This window comes from Tachyglossus aculeatus, unplaced genomic scaffold (genome assembly GCF_015852505.1).
Source record: "Tachyglossus aculeatus isolate mTacAcu1 unplaced genomic scaffold, mTacAcu1.pri scaffold_1_arrow_ctg1, whole genome shotgun sequence".
In the NCBI taxonomy this organism is placed as follows: Eukaryota; Metazoa; Chordata; class Mammalia; order Monotremata; family Tachyglossidae; genus Tachyglossus; species Tachyglossus aculeatus.
Genome location: NW_024044915.1, coordinates 5,172,453 through 5,191,235, shown reverse-complemented (window position 1 = coordinate 5,191,235; position 18,783 = coordinate 5,172,453). Strand labels below are relative to the sequence as shown.

The 18,783-nt window shown below is 49.0% G+C and overlaps 1 pseudogene; it reads left to right on the top strand.

The window, feature by feature from the left end:
• Positions 1-17,419: 17,419 nt before the first annotated feature.
• LOC119923517 overlaps positions 17,420-18,783 on the top strand; it is a 6,948-nt pseudogene continuing 5,584 nt past the window's right edge.

The window sequence follows — 18,783 nt, the reverse complement described above, 5'->3', positions numbered from 1 at the left end:
GGGGCTCAGTCCCAGACTTGTGTCACCTGCAGGCGGGGGAGGAGAGGGATGGAGAGGGGGAAGAAGGGGACCAGAAAGTGCGGGAGAGGAGGGAAGGGTACAGAAAGAGAGGAGGGGAGAGAAGGATGGAGAAAAGATAGGGGAGGGAAGATAAGAAAAATCATAGGGAAGAGAAGAGCAGAAAAAGAATAGGGGGAAAAATCCTGAAGAAATAGGGGAAGAGACAGAAGGCATGAGAAAGGATAGGGGAGAGAAGATCAAAGAAAGAAGAGGGGAGAAAGGACCGAGAAAGGCAGGGGGGAGGGGAGAGAAGAGCAGAGAAAAGTGAAAAGGAAGGAAAGGCAGAGAAAGAGAGTATGGAGGAAGGAGAGAGAAGGGGAAAGAAGGGCAGAGGAGAGGAAAGGGGAAGAAGGGTGGAAAGAGTAAGAGAAAGTCATAGACAGAGTAAAGTAGAGGTGAGGATAGGTGAGTGGCCCGGGCACCATCTAGAACACTGCCACTGCCACCATCTAGGACACTGGCCTCTAGGATGCCAGCCATGAGCATCCCATGGTCCTGATATCCCCTGCTGTTTTGGATGACATTGCCTCAGTTTCTCCTTGTGAATTCCATTGGCAGACTTGTCTAGCAACCTGAATAAATGGAAAGACATTCTCATTGCCCTTTGCCCGAATAACTACCTGGAGAGCTTCCAGGCAGGACAGATCCCATTCCCCATTCCTGGATTCCTTTAGCACCAGAGTGGAGAAGGGGGAAGCTCATCTGGGACTTCCATTCAAATGGAGAATGGAAGAGAGCCCTGCCCACCACCCATGGGTAACATGCCCAGGATCACAGACCACCCCTCACCTCCAGCCTGGCCTGGATGCAGGGCCCAGTCCAGCCCAGTAGTACATGCCTGGGGCTTGCGGCCAGCCAAGGACAGGGAATTAGGTCTGGGTTCTCTGAAGTCGTGGTGCAGCTGTGTCCCCTGATACTGACCTTAGCCCTAGAGCTACCCAGCTTTTAGGCCTGGGCTGAGCTACATCTCAACTGACACTGCCCACCACTTCCCTGTTGGACCCTCTTGTTCGGGGTGAATCTGAAACAGCCCTGGCTCTGAGCCACAGACCAATATGGGCAGAACCAGACTAAACCTGCTAGGGGCTGAAGTGAGTGTGTCATACCCGCCCACACTGGGGGTATTTATTTTGACCAGAGCCCCTAGTCCCCAGATCCATCTCACCTCCCCGCCCCCCCCCCCACCACACTTTCTCTCACAGCATGTTGTATGAGCACAGCTCCTAGACTACTGCCCTGCCTGCTCCAGATCCACATTCATCCATCTGCACTGGGCCCTGCAGGTTGGAGCTCTCCCCGTGCATAGCATCCCCAATACCTCCTCCCCAAGACTTGGCCCTTCCCTCTAACCTTAATCACTTCACCCCACTGTGTGGTTCCTGTCTGAACCCGACCCTGAGGAGTGAAGACCCTCTCTCCCAGGCCCTACTGCATCCACCCACAGTGTTAGCTAGAAAATGGGCAAGGGCTCTGGCAAGCTCCACACAGAGAAATCCACTGGCTGCTGCCTCTGGGGGTCACAGAGGATTCTGACTTGAGTTCTGGGAGTTCGGGTTTCCTTATGGGTGGCATCAGGGTAACCCAGCCTTATCTTGGCCAGGCTGTCCATACTCCTATCTTCCCTCCCTCTCTGCCTACACCAATCCTCTTACTGCCCACTCCACTCTCCTCTCTGAGAAAGGATGCTCCTGCACTATCCCTTGGCTGCACTGGAGAATAGATTCACAGCACTGTGTCACCTGCCACCCGCAGCTAGGTGCCTAACTTTCCAGATACCCCTGCCTACCCAGGAGGTGGGTAACGGTTGTTCAACCTCCCTGCTGGTGGCCATTACTGATCACACATGACCGCAGACCAGGGCAGACATGCAGATTTGTTAATGAGCTGGGTGTTTATGAGTGGTATGTTCAAGAGGGGCATGGAAGGGAGAATTGCCAGTACCTGGAAAAAATGAACATTGCTAAGCCCAGTCTTCTGTTTTCTTTCCCCAAATTACCCCCCATCAGGGACCTCTTGTCCTCCTCCCAGCAACAGGGACTATTCTTTTCAATTCACAGAGGAATGAGAGACCCAGAGAGGTCAGTTGACTTGTCCGAGGTCACACAGCAGACCAGTGCAGTGCTGGGACTAAAACAGAGGTCTGTCCCCAAACTCTGAGAACTCAGAGAAACCAGAAATGTGAGCCAGCTGAGCCTCCTGGCCCTGACGCTGGCCCTCCCTTCCCCTTTGCTCCCCTTACTCAAGCTCTGTCCTGACTCAGAGGGGCTTCCAGACTCACCCAGGCTCTCCAACACTGGCACCACCTGCTCGGAAACGAGGTGATCTCCCCATGGTGCCCAGGTGGTATGGATGAGGCCGGCGACTCAGCCCCTTATCAATCAGCCCTCAGAGAGGTGAAAGAAGGGGTAAATGCCATGGGTGGGCATCGCGCCACCTGATGCAACCAGTAGCCCTGGTCGTGCCAAGAAGTTCCAGAGCTAATTAACCTCCAGGGTCAGATCCTTTCACCTAGGTTCAGTAATGGGGCCGAGACGTACCAGCCCAACAGTGCCAGTCCCCGAGAAGCCTGAGTGGTGACTCCAGGGAGGTTGGGTCCCAGAGATCCCTGGTGACCATGACTTGGAGGAGTCTGACCAGCCAGCAGGCGATGCTCCCACAGAAAAGACTGCCCAGGAGTGAATTCTACTGTCGCAGCGGTACTGTGTTCACGAGTGGCATGGAAGAATGAATTGTCAGCACCTGGAAAAAAGGAAAATTGATAGGCCAGGCCTTCAGGTTTTTTTTCCCCCAAACTGCCCCCAATCAGTGATCTCGTGTCCTACTCTCAGCAGCAGGGACTGTTCTCTTCATTTCACAGAGGGGACTGAGTCCCTACCTCAAGTGGAATTTGCTGATGAGACTGAGGGAGACAGCAGAAATCCCAAATTCCCTGAGGGCAGGGATAATAATAATGATATAATGATGGCATTTGTTAAGCACTTACTATGTGCCAAGCACTGTTCTAAACATTGGGGGAGCAAAAAGGTGATCAGGTTGTCCCACGTGGGGCTCACAGTCTTAATCCCCATTTTACAGAAGAGGTAACTGAGGCACAGAGAATGTAAGTGACTTGCCCAAAGTCACACAGCTGACAAGTGGTGGAGTCAGGATTAGAACCCATGATCTCTGGCTCCCAGGCCCGTGTTCTTTCCACTGAGCCGCACTTCTCTGACATGGTCCCAAGTGCCCAATGCAGTACTCTGCATACCTTAGGTGCCTAATACAGCCGTCTGCTCCCAGTAGGTGCCCAGTCCAGTATTGTGTCCACAATAGGCACCCAATATAGCACTCCATGCACATTAGGGGCCTGGTACACCACCCTGCATCTAGGAATGCAGCATGGCATGGTGGATAGAATCCAGGCCTGGGAGTCAGAAGGCCAGGGATTCTATCCTGGCTATTGCCACTTGACTGCTGTGTGACTTTGGACACGTCGCTTCACTTCTCCGTGCCTCACTTACCTCACCTGTAAAATGGGGATTGCAATTATGAGCCCCTTAAGGACCAGGACTGTGTCCAACTCAATTTGCTTGTATCTACCCCAGTGCTTAGTACAGTGCCTGGCACATAGTAAATGCTTACCAAATACCAGAATTAGTAGGGTCGCAGTTCTGAATCAGTCACTCAATCAGTGGACCTAATTGAGTGGTTACTGTGTGCAGAGCCTCATGCTTGGAAGAATGTAATTCAAGAAGACCCTAGCTCTGGACCTGTATTCATCATGGTAGTTGAGGACATCGGGTGCCCAGTAAATATTCACAATGGTTAGGAAGATAGTGGTGTTAGGGCAGTTGTCACAGATTGACCAAGAGGCCATAGTCTGTGCACGTCTCCCCACTCCACAGAATCCTCTAATGGTTGCCCCTCCCTCTCCACATCAAGCAAAACTTCCTGACCATTGGCTTTAAAGTCGCTCAATTGGTTCTCTCCCTACTTTTTATCTTCACTCCTCTCCCACTCCAACCCAGATCTCATACTTCACTCCTTTCAAGGCACCCTATTCACTGTGCCTCATTCTTGTTTCTGTCACTGCCCATCTCTTGCTCATGCCCTCCCTTCTGTATGGAGCTCACTCCTTCTTCACACCCAAGACACCACTGCTCTCTTCAGCTTCAAAGCCCTTCTGAAATCACGACCCCTCTAGGAAGTCTTCTCTATTTGATTCCTAATGTCTCTGTCCTGTATTTCCCCTTCTGGCACTTCAGCACTTCCATGTCACCTAAGCACTTAACTACTGACAATCACCTGAAGCACTTCCATGTATATCTTCCTACTCTACTGTAGAATTAACTTTACTGTCTCCTCTGCTAGACTATAAGGTCTTCTAAGTCGGGTGTCATGACTATAGTCTATTGCACGTCCCAAGCTTTTAAAGCAGTGCTCTGCACCCAGTAAATGTGGATGAGGCCATAGATACTAAACCAATAGGTCAGTTTTCCCCTGGGCTGAAACAGGGATCCCCCAAAGCAGCGTCATGGTGGAGGCAGGGTTTGCGGTTCCTAAATGGCAGTGGGTACAGCAGCGTCTGGTAGGGCCCTCCTGGTTCACTGATGGACTCTCTCGGTCCCGACCTCCTGTGCCCAAGGGCTGGAAAAAACCACGAGTTGCTCTGGACCGCCAGGCAGCAGCCATGCACAGAACAGGGTGAGGGTGTAGTAACAGTCAAAACATTTATTGAGGTTCAGTGCACTGTTCTAACTGCTTGGGAAGTACAAAACAAGCAACATGTTCCCTTCCCATAAGGAGCTTACACTCTAATGTTAGAGCAGACGTTGAAGTATGTATAACTACTCTATGAAAGTAATTGAATGTACGACTATATATGCAAAGTAATAGAACGAAACACAAGTGCTAAAAATGACTGCCCTTGGGATGCAGGTAATAAATCAAGGAAGGCTTGTTATTCTATTTATTTTATTTTGTTTGTATGTTTGGTTTTGTTCTCTCTCTCCCCCTTTTAGACTGGGAGCTCACTGTTGGGTAGGGACTGTCTCTATCTGTTGCCAACTTGTACTTCCCAAGCGCTTAGTACAATGCTCTGCACACACTAAGCGCTCGATAAATACGATTGATTGATTGATTGATTGATTAAATGAGGTCGGCGTTTCACAAGGCTTTGAATGTGGAGAGAACTGTGGTCTGCTGAACCTGGGGAAGGAGGGTGCTCCCAAAATGGGGGGAACAACATGGGAACAGAGGTGTGAAAGGCCACAGTGAAATACAACTAGGAGGTTAGCTGAGGTGTGTGTGGTGGGGGTAGGTTTTAAGACGCTACCCTCCATAGCTACCCAGTAGGGAAGAGGGAGCAGTGCATGCTGGGAGACGTAACCCTACAATTAGGGGCCCACCTGTGTTCTCACTCAGAGTGGGGAACCCCTTATGGACGGCAACAGGCCAGACTGGAGAGTGACTGGTTTTAGTGGCGAATCCACGAAGCACCAACTTCCTCAGGTTCCCTGCTTTCGTTCTTGATTAAATAATGGTAGGCGATGAGCTTCCTCAAGAGCACTGACCACTGTATTAAGTGCTCTTTCCCAGCAAGCCACTCTGAGCCCCTTGGAAAAACCCACTAAAGCAAGCCATCATCTATCATTCTATTTATTCTGGTGGTATTGACACCTGCCTACCTTCTTTTGTTTTGTTGTCTGCCTCTCCCTTCTAGACTGGTGACCCCATTGTTGAGTAGGGACCCATCTCTTTATGTTGCCAATTTTGTACTTCCCAGATGCTTAGTACAGTGCTCCTGCGCTACGTAGGAGCTCAATAAATGCGATTGAATGAATGATATGAATGAATGAACCAGCTTCTGGAGGCTCCCTGCCCTTCGTTCTTTGATCTAAATAATGGTAGGCGATGAGCACCTCCAGAGCACTGAGTAGTGTATTAAGTGCTCATTCTCAGCAAGCCACTATGAACCCTGGAAATACCCACTGAAGGCCAGCCATCATCCAGGCCGGGCAGGACAAAGCTGGGATATGGGACCCTGGAATGGACAGGGAAATAGATACTGGGCTAGGAGGTCTGGGTGGCTTCCTTCTCCTGACCTTCCCCACCCAATATCAGACTCGGGCCATATTCTAGAATTTCAAACTGCTCCTCCTGGTTCTCATTCCTCTCCCCTCCCACCCTGCCCACCCCTCCTCCCGCCCCTCCTGCCCCTCCCAGACCTCACACAGCTGATTCCCGTTGCTCTGCCTGTGGGATAAAAGACTTTGGCCTCCTTCCCCCAGCTACATTTCTGGTGTCCAGCTGTAACCTCTGATAAGAGAGCCTGGCACTGACCACTTCCACTGACACTTCTCGGGTTTTACATCCTGCCCCAAGACTCAGTTTTGCACTTGCACCCTTCCCAACCTGTCCCTGCCAAGGCAGTTTGTGAATGTTGGATCCTGTTGGAGACCAGGGATCAGACCCCCCGAAGAATGGCCAGAAATTCACCATGTTCCCTCCAAAGTGTGGATTTCCCTCTATTCGAGGATCGAGATTAGCCAAAAGAGGGTCAGTCCATTGTGTCTGACCAACTCGGGGCTCTATACCAACTCTGGTGTTCTGCCTTGCCATGAACAGGGGGCTCAAGCGGTCGGAGGACATGGAGGACTTGGGAGAAGGGGAGGTGGGACTGATGAGGGTTTTGTCCATTATCTGCGTCCCTGAAGGCCCTTTCTCAGAATCCTGTGCATAGTTTCCTGGATATTGCGATTCCGCAGGCTGTAGATGAGCCAGTTCAGCATGGGCGATGCCACCGTGTGGAAGATGGCAACGTGCCAGTTCTGTTCCAGGCTTGTTAGCGGTGGGTGGAGACGCGGGGGGGCGGGGCGGGGCCTGGAAGCACAGGTGGATCCTCGTGCCAAAGAACAGCATCACACCCCTAGCACATGAGGAGCCGCAGGGTGGACATGGTCTTGCGTAGGGCGGCAGCTAAGCGCATGCTTAGCACAGCAGCCCCGTTGCAGGCATAGGAGGCCAAGATGAAGAGTAAAGGGGAGATGACCACGCTGATGCCCTCTGTGAAAAGCACCAGGTCATTGAGAAAAGGCTTGGGGCAGTCAAGTGACACCAGGAAGGGGATATCGCAGAAGAAGTGCAGTTTGCAACAGTTTGCAATTGTTGCAATTGTTGCAGTAAGACGCCAGGGACAACTGGATGGCATGCAGGGAACAGAGGAGGGCACCAGGACCCCAGGACCCTGCCACTATACACACGCAGACAACTGGGTCATGACTGACCATAGTGCACTAGGGCCTGCAGTTGGCCACATAGCGGTCATAGGCCATGGTAGCCAGGAAGTAGCCCTCCATGCTGCCCGCTGCCAGGGGTAAAGGTCATCTGGACAAAGCAGGCATGTCATAAGGGATGGCATTTACGCCTTGAAGAACATGTGGACCAGGAACGGTGGGACAGGGTTGGAGGCAAAGGGTCATGTCCACGCAGGAGAGCTGGCTGAGCAGAAGTACATGGGGGTCCTGCTGCTTGGGGTCGGTCCAGGCGTCCATGATGATCAAACTGTTTCCAGCCAGGTTGACAGGTACATGGTAGAGGATCAGAGCAAAGATGACTGGCTGCAACTCTGGACAGCTGGGACAGACCCAGGAGATGAACTCTGCTTCACGGTGGCTAACGTTCTGCTGATCTTATGATGGGGTTGGGTCTCGGGATCTCCAGCAGACAGGGGGAAGGGAGGAGTCAAGGGATAGCCTGAGCATGGATTCATCCCTCTGTGGATCTTCCTTGCCAAAGCCACCCCACTTCACCCAAAAATAGAAACTCCCGCACCGGGATGCCAATGCCCCACCTCCTCCTATGCCCTGGGGGTCTATGGTGGGGGTTCCTGTCCTTGAAATCACACTAAGTGCAACGAGTGCCTCAGGTGTTGTCTGTCTCCACCTTTTCCCAGCCTCCACTGCCTTTCTGTTCACAGATCCCTTCAGACGCTCCCTCCTCCTCTCCCCCACTATATTCACCAACCTCCTCCGGGATCCATGCCCCAGGGGCATCCCAGGTTGCTCCCCAGGTGTTGCATTGAGGACCCTGCCTGGTTAGACCTTGCCAGAGGTTGTGTCACCCCTTAACACAAACACAAGCTCATACACATACACACACATATTTGTCCTGCCTTTTCTCCCCAGAACATCCCTCTCTGAGCTCCCTGACATAATACTGCAGTGTCATGTCCAGGCAGTGGTGTGGAGGCTGCTCCTATCCACCCCCGCAACATCAACCAAGTATACCAACACATCAACACATGCAAACACACACCCATGCACAATCAACGGACATAAATGCTCACATATAAATACACCGGAAAACACACAAAAAACATGCAACCACAACACATAAACACCAGCTTCTTGAATCTTGTGACCCCAGCTCGCCCCCAGCCACCTGTTGTGGGAATGGAGGCCCTTGCAGCATGAAGTCACACATACATTTGGTCAGTTTAAATGGACAGTGACTGTGTGTTGCAGGAGCAAGGCCCCATTAAGAGTGGTGAGAATCTTGGGTTGAACTGTCTAATGGGCGCCCCTCTCTCCTAACTCTCAGTGACATCATTTTCCGCCCTCAGCCAGAGGTGGTGACAGAGAGGGAGGATGGTCCATTAGTGGGCCCCAGAAAAGGGGGCAGAGATTGCGTTTATTTGGAGAGGGAGGAAGGAAAGAGCAGAAGTCCAGAGTCATGTAGATCTCCCCCCCCCCCCCCCCCCTCCCGTGTGTGTGTGTGGTGTTTTCCTTACTGTCTTGCCTTCCCCTCATCCTCTCCATGCTTCTTTCCTGTTGTCTGCTCTCCTAAAAGTGAAGATGGCAGTGGGGACTGTCTGTCGATTCATATTTATTGAGCTCTTACTCTGTGCACAGCACTGTACTAAGTGCTTGGAAAGTAAAAATTCTGCAACAAATAGAGACAAATCTCGACCTGACAACGGGCTCACAGTCTAGAAGGGGGAGACAGACAACAAAATGAATAAGTAGACAGACATCAATAGCATCAAAATGGATAAATAGAAATATAGATATTACACATCAGTTTATAAGTCAAGTGAGATGCCCAAGGACACACAGCAAGCAATTGGTAGAGTTAAGATTGGAGCTGGAGGAGAGGGTTGGCAGGGAGCCCCCCGCTTTCCCGGTCATAGCCACCCTGGGCCACATGGCAACACCCCGGTGGACAAACACACAAATGGCCAGCCAGCCAGGGTCACCTCTATGTCACTTACACAACTCACTCACACCATCCCGTCTCGATACAGTACCACCTAGGGACTTCTCCTAGCCATGGAATGTCAGACTCCCTCCTGGAGATGAACAACCAGGGTCCGCGCCTGATCAGCATTGGTTGAAGGAGCATCCGTTTGTTTTCCTCACTCCATCACCAACCCCTTGGGGTGGGCTACCTGAAAAGAAGGGAGAGGAGGTGGAGGGTGCACAGGTTTTAAAGATGCTCCTGGACATGCAAGCTCCTCTCACGTGCTGCCCACACCCTGCATTGCATGGGATACTGACCCCCTTTGAGCTAGATGTGGTGGAAAGGGCTGTCTTGCGGCTGCTGCTTTAAACAGGACATGGTCTTCATCCTGGCACTGAGCTGCAACTTCATTGCGTCAGGTTGTGTGTGAGATATATTTTTAGGAGAAGGCCGGGAACCCTGTATACACACGCCCCGGGGGTCTGAGCTCTTTAGAGCTCCTGAAGTAATCTGTCCCCGATCAGAGAAGGAAATGGAGTAGGAGTCCCTTCCCTCATAGCACCATGAAGTCCCCAGCTTTAATTTGGGCCACAGCTTCCCGAGAGGGGTAGATTTCCCAACTGCTTCCCCCACAGCAGGATGTCAGATATGCTCTCCAGCCCCAGTAGAGTTCCACCACTACCCTCACTCTGCCATAACCCAGGATCCCCAGCTTCCTTTTCCTCCGACCCCGGGACTGTCATAAAAACGGGTCGAGGGGCTACAGCAGAGACCATTGCCTGCCCCGCTTCTCACCACCATGCCTGCTCTGCTCCATGCCACTGTCGGAGCCACTCATCCCCTCCCACTGGCTCCCGAGTCCTGATGGGGCTTGTGGTTGGCCAGGATCCCCAGGGTAAAAGCCTGCGGCCCCAAATCTTCTCTGTGCCTCCAACCAATATGCGTCCCCGGGGGCTGGATGCCAAACTGATTGTGCCTGGAAGATTCCTCCCCAGGCTCTCCAAACATCCCGCCCACAAGTCCGGGTCCCAAACCACAGGCCCACCCACACTTTTGGGGCCCATCTCCCTCTCTGGGACCTAGTCGGGTGTGAGTGGATCCTAGAGCAGATCAGAGCCCCTAAGCACAATTCCCTATACTCTCCCATGCTCCCATCAATCATTTATTTTAATTTTCTGCCTCCCCCCTCTAGATTGTGAGCTCCATGGGAGAAGCAAACATGTTTACCGGCTCTGTTGCACTGTACTCTCCCAAGACCATGAGTGCAGTCTTCTGCACACAGTAAGCACTCAATAGATACAATTTATTGATTGATGAACTGAGAGAACCACTGACGGAAAAATGTGAGACTCATCCACTTGCCTGTTTGGGAGCTACTTTTAGGTAGCTAGTAGTCCCCGCTCCCCCTGGTCAGAGTTCCCTTCTGTCAATTCGTGCTCACTGCTTTCCCCCAAGATACTGAAGTGGTTCGAGGATGGAGGCAGCGACCCTTAACCTTCTATCTATTCCACAAGTACTCGGACAACACTCCTGCACTCAGAATAGTGCTCTGTATGCCAGTAGGCACTGCATGCATTAGACACTTGGACAGATCTCTGCCGGACACAATCAGTCATTTAACTAAATAGTTTTTAGTACTAGTGCTGAGCACTGTATGAGGGGTTTGCGAGAGATCAGTACAGTAGAGTGGGAAGGCACGTTTTCTCTTCCCCCAAGGAACTCATAGTCTCGGAGAGCACATTTAATATTTTAATTACAGGGGCATGGAAGAGTGTAGATATATATATAAGTGTTCCTGGGGATCGGGGTGGGGGGGTAAATAGTGAGCTCTTAAGGGGTACAGCTCCAATGTACATAGGCAAATAGAAAGGAGGGCAAATAGGACAAATGAGATCCTAATCAGGATAGATGTCTTGAAGGAGAGGTGATTTTAGTAGGACTTTAAAGGTAGGGAGAAAAGGTGATGGAGGCAAACTAGTGGGTAGTACATTCACGCAAGAGAAAGGATGTGACAAGGAATCAGGAGAGAAATAGGTGAGATTCAGGGTGCCATGTGTAGGGTTATACTTATGATATTAATGGTAATATTATTATATTATGAAAATATAATAATTACAATAGCATATTAATATAATAATGTTATAAATTAATGAGTATGCTTATACTCATAATTATTTTTTTTAGTAGTAGTATTGTTATATTTTGCTAAGAGTTTACTATGTGTCATGCACTGTTCTAAGCAACCAGAATAGATTTCAAGTTAATACGTTGGACAGGATCTTCATAGTCCTATTTAGGAGGAGAGTTGGATTGAATATCCATTTTACAACTGAGAAAACTGAGGCACAGAGAATTGAAGTGACTTGCCCAACATCTCACAGCAGACACAAGGCAGAGCTGGGATTAGAACCAAGGTATTCAGACTCATAGGAACGTGTTCCTTCCACTTTGCCTAATGCTGCTAGATTAGCGTTAAGAAGAGAAATGTATAGATTGGGGTTGTACTGGGAGATCCGTGAGGGAAGGTAGGTGGAGTAGAATTGAATGATTGGTGCCTTACAGCCGTTAGTGAGGATTAACACATTTGCTGTGGAGGTGGATGGAAACCGTTAGAGGTTTTTGAGGAGTGCAAGAGATGTGGGCTGAGTATTCTTTATAGGATAATGATCCAAGCGGCTGAGCCTACGTTTGGACAGAACACGAGAGACAGGCATCATGGGAGGTCGGAAGTGAGGGAAGCTGATGTAGTAGTTAAGGATGGGATTGACAAAAGATTGAATCAGTGTGATAGCATTTAAGATGGAGAGTGAAGAGATATAGAATTCTAGAGATGCTTGTGAAGATAGAACTGATTGGATTAGGTGAAAAAATCAAATATGCCTATTGAATGAATTTGATAAACAGAGGATAATCCAAAGTTGTCAGCATGTGAGATTGGGAGGATGGTGGTTTGTAAACAGTAGCGAAGCAGCATGGCCTAGTGGATACAACATGAGCCTGGGAGTCAGTAAAACCTGGACTCTAATCCTGGCTCTGCCACTTATATGTTATGTGATCTTGGGCAAGTCACTTAAATTCTCCGTTGCTCAGTTATCTCATTGAAAAGTAGAGATAGAGACTGTGAGCCCCATATGCACCATAGACTGTGTCCGATCTGACTAGCTTGTATCTACTCCAGGCTTAGTTCAGTGAAGCAGCGTGGTGTAGTGGATAGAACACTGGCCTGGGAGTCCAAAGGCAGTGGGTTCTTAACCTGACTCCGCCACTTGTTGCTGTGTGACCTTGACAAGTCACTTCACTTCTCTGTGGCTCAGTTACCTCATCTGTAAAATGGGGATTAAGATTTTGATCCCCATGGGGGACAGGGACTGTATCCAACCCCATTTGCTTGTATCCACAGCTCAGTATTTAGTACAGTTCCTGATGCACGCAGTAAGTGCTTAACAAATACCGCAATCATTATTATTATTATTATCATCATTAAAGTGCCTGGAACATAGTGAGTGCTTAACAGATACCAAAAAAGTAGTTGTGTTGCCTTTGAAACAAGCTCTCAAACTCATTCATATTTTATTCTCAGCATTCCACCATAACCTTAACAGTTATGGGAAAGTCAGAAGGAGGCTCGGATTCTCAGTCTTTTTCATGGACTCCTCCTGTGCCTCCCACTACCCAAGTGTGGGTATCCCTCAAGGTTCAGATCTGGGTCCCCTTCTATTCCCCATCTACACCCACTCCTTTGGAAAACTCATTTGCTCCCATGGCTTCAACTCCCACCTCTCTGCGGATGATTCCCAAATCTACAACTCCAGCCCTGATCTCTCTCTCTCTCACTGCAGTCTCACATTTCCTCCTGCCTTCAAGACAACTCTACTTAGATGATCTGCCATCACCTCAAACTTAGTATATCCAGAACAGAACTCCTTGTCTTCCCACCCAAATCCTCTACATCCAGGATGACTTTCCCATCGCTGTAGACAGCATCATAACCTTCCTGTCTCATAAGCCCATAACCTTGCCATTATCCTCGACTCGACTCTCTCTTTCAACCCATATATTCAATCTGTCACCAAAGCCTGTCAGTTCAACCTACAACATTGCTAAAATCTGCACTTTGCTCTCCATCCAAACTGCTACCAAGTAAATCCAAGCACTTATCCTCACCTGCCTTGATTACTATACCCGGCTCCTTCCTTTTCTCTCTCCCCACTCCAGTCCATACTTCGCTCTCATATATGGATGTTTTCTACAACAAACATTCAGTCCATTCTTCCCCATTCCTCAAGAATCTCCAGTCGTTGCCATTTACCTCCACATCAAACAGAAATTCCTTGCAATCAACTTCAAAGCACTCAATCACCTTTCCCCCTCCTACCTCTTCTCTCCGCTCTCTTACTACAACTAGCATGCACACTTTGCTTCTCTGATTCTAACCTTTTCAATGTACTTCGATCTTGTCTGTCTCACCAACGACCTCTCTCCCACATCCTGAATTTGGTCTGGAAAGTCATTCCTTTTCATGTCGTACAGACAATTGCTCTCCCCACCTTCAATGTCTGACTGAAAGCGTATCTCCTCCAATAGGCCTTCCTTGACTGAACCCTCACTTTTCTTCTCCCACTCCCTTCTGCATCTCCCTGACTTACTCCCTTCTTTCTCTTCCCCCCATCAAACCAGCCCCACAACACTTATGTACGTATGAATACATAAATACATAATAAATACATAAATCATTTATTTATTTTTATTAATATCTGTCTCCCCCTCTAGACTGTAAATTCGTTGTGGGGGAATGTGACTATTTATTATTCTATTATATCTTCCAAGCTGTTAGTACAGCGCTGCATACACGAAGTGTTCAGTAAATGCGATTGATTGGTTGGGGTTTGCTTGGGAAAATGAGGAGTTCTGTGACACCTAGGACAGCGCTGCAGAGAGGAGATACCCTGGACAGTGCTCTGCGTACAATAGCATTCGGTCCTTAGTAGGAACCTAGGATAGTGCTCTTCATACAATAAAACCCAGGATAGCACTCTGTTCACAGTAGACATCCATATGCTGTCTGTTTCAGGTACCCCTTAGGAACCGGATCTCCTGCAATGACCATGTCACCTCCTTCCAGCCTTCTCCCCTGACGAGTCCCGCAGTGGCTCTGAGCCTGCTTTTATGACAACTGTGTATGCTACTCTTACAACCGTCCAATTTAAGTTTGCCACTGGAGACTCTGATGTGCACTGTAGTGAGTCAACTCTAGCCAGTGATTTAGTTTCAGTTCACTATGGTCTGTGCAACAGTTTTTCTATTTTTTCACTTCCCCTGAGCCCTCTGCACAGATACTTCATACTAATGAACTCCAGAGCTGATTGACTCCTTCCCAGCCCCAACTGCTGGACTTCATTGCTTTTTGTTTTGGTTTTTTATTGGTAATTCATCAAGCACTTATATTTGTCAGGCACTATAATAAATGCTGGGGAAGATACATGATATAGTCAGGTTGGACAAAGTCCCTGTTCCACGAGGGGTTCACAGAAGACTTAACTGAGGCACACAGTGAAGTGATTTGCCCAAGGTCACACAACAGGAAAGTGATGGAGCCAGGATTGCTCGTTTGATTTCCAGCTACATGACCAGTTTTTAGGGTCCATGATCTCTATCTTGTTATTCAATTCACAACCTCATATATGCTACATTTTTTCCCACATTAAAACTTGAAAATGGGTTTTTACAGGTTCCTTCTTATGATCCTTTTTCCCTATAGCAGGGCCTTGAACCCCCCAAATTCCATGAAGTCATCCAAGATCCTGATATTGACCTTAGATGCAGCCTGTAATTCTCCCCCAATTTATATCCCATTTATTCTAATCCAATGTTTTGCTATTTTATATGTGTTTTCCTCAGGCTACGCTGTTTTGTCTCTCCATCTCAATATTAATAGCCTTCAGTGTCATGCAGGAGCCTGGTTTACCCCTTTCTTTCCTGCCCCCACGCTGCCCCCAGTGGGCCCATCTTACTCTTCGAGTAGCCCTTATGAATTTATTTACCATCATCAGTATTCATGCTCAGTTTATATATGATTACAGATTTGTAAATATTTTTTTTGTTTGACTCCCTCACTGGGAGTAAGTTCCCTGTAGTCAGGGAATGTGTCATTTCATTTATTCTGTATGTTCCAAATCCATGAATCAAGTACGGTGCACTGTATCAAATTCAGTATCAACTACCTCAAGTACTTCTACTACTACTACCACTACTACTACTGCACTTTGCACAGAGTGATAGTACAGTGCTTAGCACATAACAGTCACTCAATATAGTTCTATAAAGATAGGTGCCTGCACAGTTTCAGAACCATTAGAAGCCCAGTATATTTCTCCGCCATAGTAGGGAAGCATTCTGCCCTCACTACACTGCCAGCAAACAATCAACCATGGGTATTTATTGAGGGCTTACTGTGTACAGAGCACTGTGCTAAATGCCTGGGAGAGTAGAATACAACACAGTTGGTAGACATGTTCCCTGCCCTCATGGAGTTCATAGCCCAGAAGGAGAAACAGAAATTAATGTAAATAAATACATTGCAGCCATGCACATAAGTGCTGAGGGGATGATGGAGAGGTAAATAACGGGTGTGAAAGTAAGTATGAGTGGTGAAGAAGAAAGTGGGAGAAGAGGAATGATGGCTTACTCATGGAACGCCTCTCAAAGGGGTGTGCCTTCATAAGGCTTTAAAGGAGAAGAGAGATTTCTCTCTCAGACGTCAAAGGCTAAGGTGTTCCAGGACAGGGTGAGGACAGGACATAGGTGAGGGGTCAACAGGGTGATAAACAAGATCGAGGCACAGTGGGTAGGTTGGCATTAGAGGAGTGAAGTGTATGTGTTGGGATGTAGTAGGAAATCGGGGAGCTAAGGTAGGAGGGGGCAAGGTGATAGAGTAGTTTAAAAGCTAATGGTAAGAGTTTCTGTTTGATGCAAAGATGCATAGGCAAGCACTGGACGTCCTTTTCATGAATGAAATATAAAAATTCATTCTCTTCACTGGCATCTACAGTCATTTTAAGGCATCCTATCTTCCCATTCCCTCTGCCTGCCTCATACGTCTGGCTGCCGGCCCCATCTCCAGCCTCAGGGAGAGCTGTCCACCTTGGCTGGGCTCGCAGGTTGGTTCTCACTTTGCATTCCCATCCAACTGATAATCCATGCTGGCCACCTCCCGCCTTCTGACATCCTCCCCTTCCCTGTGTTGCCATCCAGGATTGGGCCTCCCCCATTCTGAATGCCTTGTGGCAGTCTCTGTGGATTTGATGCTGGGAGATGGGGGTCTCTGAACCAGCGACCTAGGCTGTGGGTGATGGAGGTGTGGGTTTAGCCAATGGGGACAGGACACAGTCTCTATGGCAGCCTGGTGTGCCAGACTGAAGACTCTAGCTAACATGGTTAGTGGACGCCAAACCTGGCCTCCAAACCTGGCTCCAAACCTGCCTGGCTCCAAGCTGGCTTCCTTACCCTGAAGATTTGTTTTCCCTCGATGGAATTGTTGGCAGAGTCAGCAAGTGGCGGGTGGGGGGGGGGGGGTTCGGGGGGGACAGGGGCATGGGTTTTGCTACTCTTCCAGACAAGAAGAATGTCAAAAAATGGAGGTGATCCTTACCAAGGAGTTCCAAGAAGGTCATTACTCGAATCTTGGTAAGTTTGCTTCAGTGCTTTGATTCTGGATGGGAATTAAGTACAAAGAGGAGCAGAGCCTTGGGGGATCAGTTTCAGCACATACTGGTTGTGTCTGTTTATTGAGGTATGGTGTGGGGAGAGTGGACCAACTCTATGATTTGGGATGATGAAGGTTTGGGATCCAAGCACCCTTAGATTATAAATTAGTTGAGGGAAATAATCATGTCTATCAACTTTACTTTGTCTGCTCTCCCAAGTATTTAGTACAGTGCTGTCTGCATCAGTAAGCTCAATAAATACCACGATTGATTGAGGACCCTCTGTTTTTCCTTCCAGACCTGGCCCAGAAGGACGTGAGGGTGGTAGTGACTGACTACGTGAACTTCAGTATTCTCTATGCACTCCATCAGCACCACTATCCAACTGTACAGTAAGTGGGGAGTGGAGATTGACGTGTGAGGGTTGAGACTCAGGAATGGGCCCCAGTAGCCCCTTGCTGATATTCTGGCTAACTGAGGCCAAAGTGTATTTGGGGAAGCCTGAATTTCCTGGTAGGTAGCTGGTTCACACTTGGTAGAAGTCTCTGCTTGGTCTTTGAAGACCTCAAGGCCCAGAATTCACACAAACTGCTGGGAAGAGGGGCTAGGGGTGGGATACAGTTGGGTGTGCAGTGGCCAGGACCCAGAACCCCAGCTTCCCCTCCAAGGGAAAGCTGCTTTCTCTCTTGTTCCCCGCTACTTTCGGTCCCTCTGTCCCAGGCCTGTACCGCTCCCTCTGATTAAAGTAGAAGTGGTAGGTCACTGCCCAAGGTCAACCTTTTTCTCTGCCTGCAGGTAAGACGCAAGATGTGAGCCCCGAAGGTCTGAAGACATTCAAAGAATTCTACCCCACCGTGGGGCTCAGCGATGACATGATGGTCATGCTTTCCAAATCAAGTCTGTGGCCCAATCCTGACTGTGACTGTCCCTTTCCCATCAGGAGCTGAGAAGGGCAGCCATCATGATGAATCGGGCCCATGTTGCTCAGACAGATGATGGTATTTATTAAGAGCTTAATACTTGTCAAACACTATTCTAAGGTCTGGGTTGGTCCAAGCTAAGCAGGTTGGACACAGTCCCTGTCCACATGGGGGGGCTACAATCTTAATCCCATTTTACAGATGAGGTAACTGAGGCCGCCCCCCAGGCCCATGCTCTATCCACTAGACCGTGCTGTTGTAGACTTTTAGCTCCTTGTGGCCAGGGCACAGGTCTACCAATTCTGTTTTATTATATGTTGCCCAGCTGAGCAGGTGCCACACCTAATAATAATGAATCATGATCACAGGATTAAATTATAGCAAATGTTTATTAGGGCCTATCACCTAGCTTTCAATGGTAATAAGGTTCTGACTCACAGCACTGTACACAACTGTTGCGACAGCTTGCCTCCCCCTGACAGACTGACACCAAATGGGCCTGCATCCTGCCTTTTATGCCAGTTTCCTCTGCCCATGTTGTGATTCTTTTTCCCATATTAGTTTTGGCTCTGGGTTCCACTTTTATGCCTGGTTTCCTCAGCCTCCTCAGCCCCAGCTGTGATCCTTTTTTCTAGTTATCTCCCTATCCCCCTCCTACCATTCCTTTCCAAACTCCTTGAACGAATCATCTACACACTGCCTCGAATTCCTCAACAACAACTCTCTCCTCGACCCCCTCCAATCTGGCTTCCGTCCCTACATCCCACAGAAACTGCCCTCTCAAAGGTCACCAATGACCTCCTGCTTGCCAGATCCAAAGGCTCCTACTCTATCCTAATCGTCCTCGACTCTCGGCTGCCTCTGACACTGGGGACCACCCC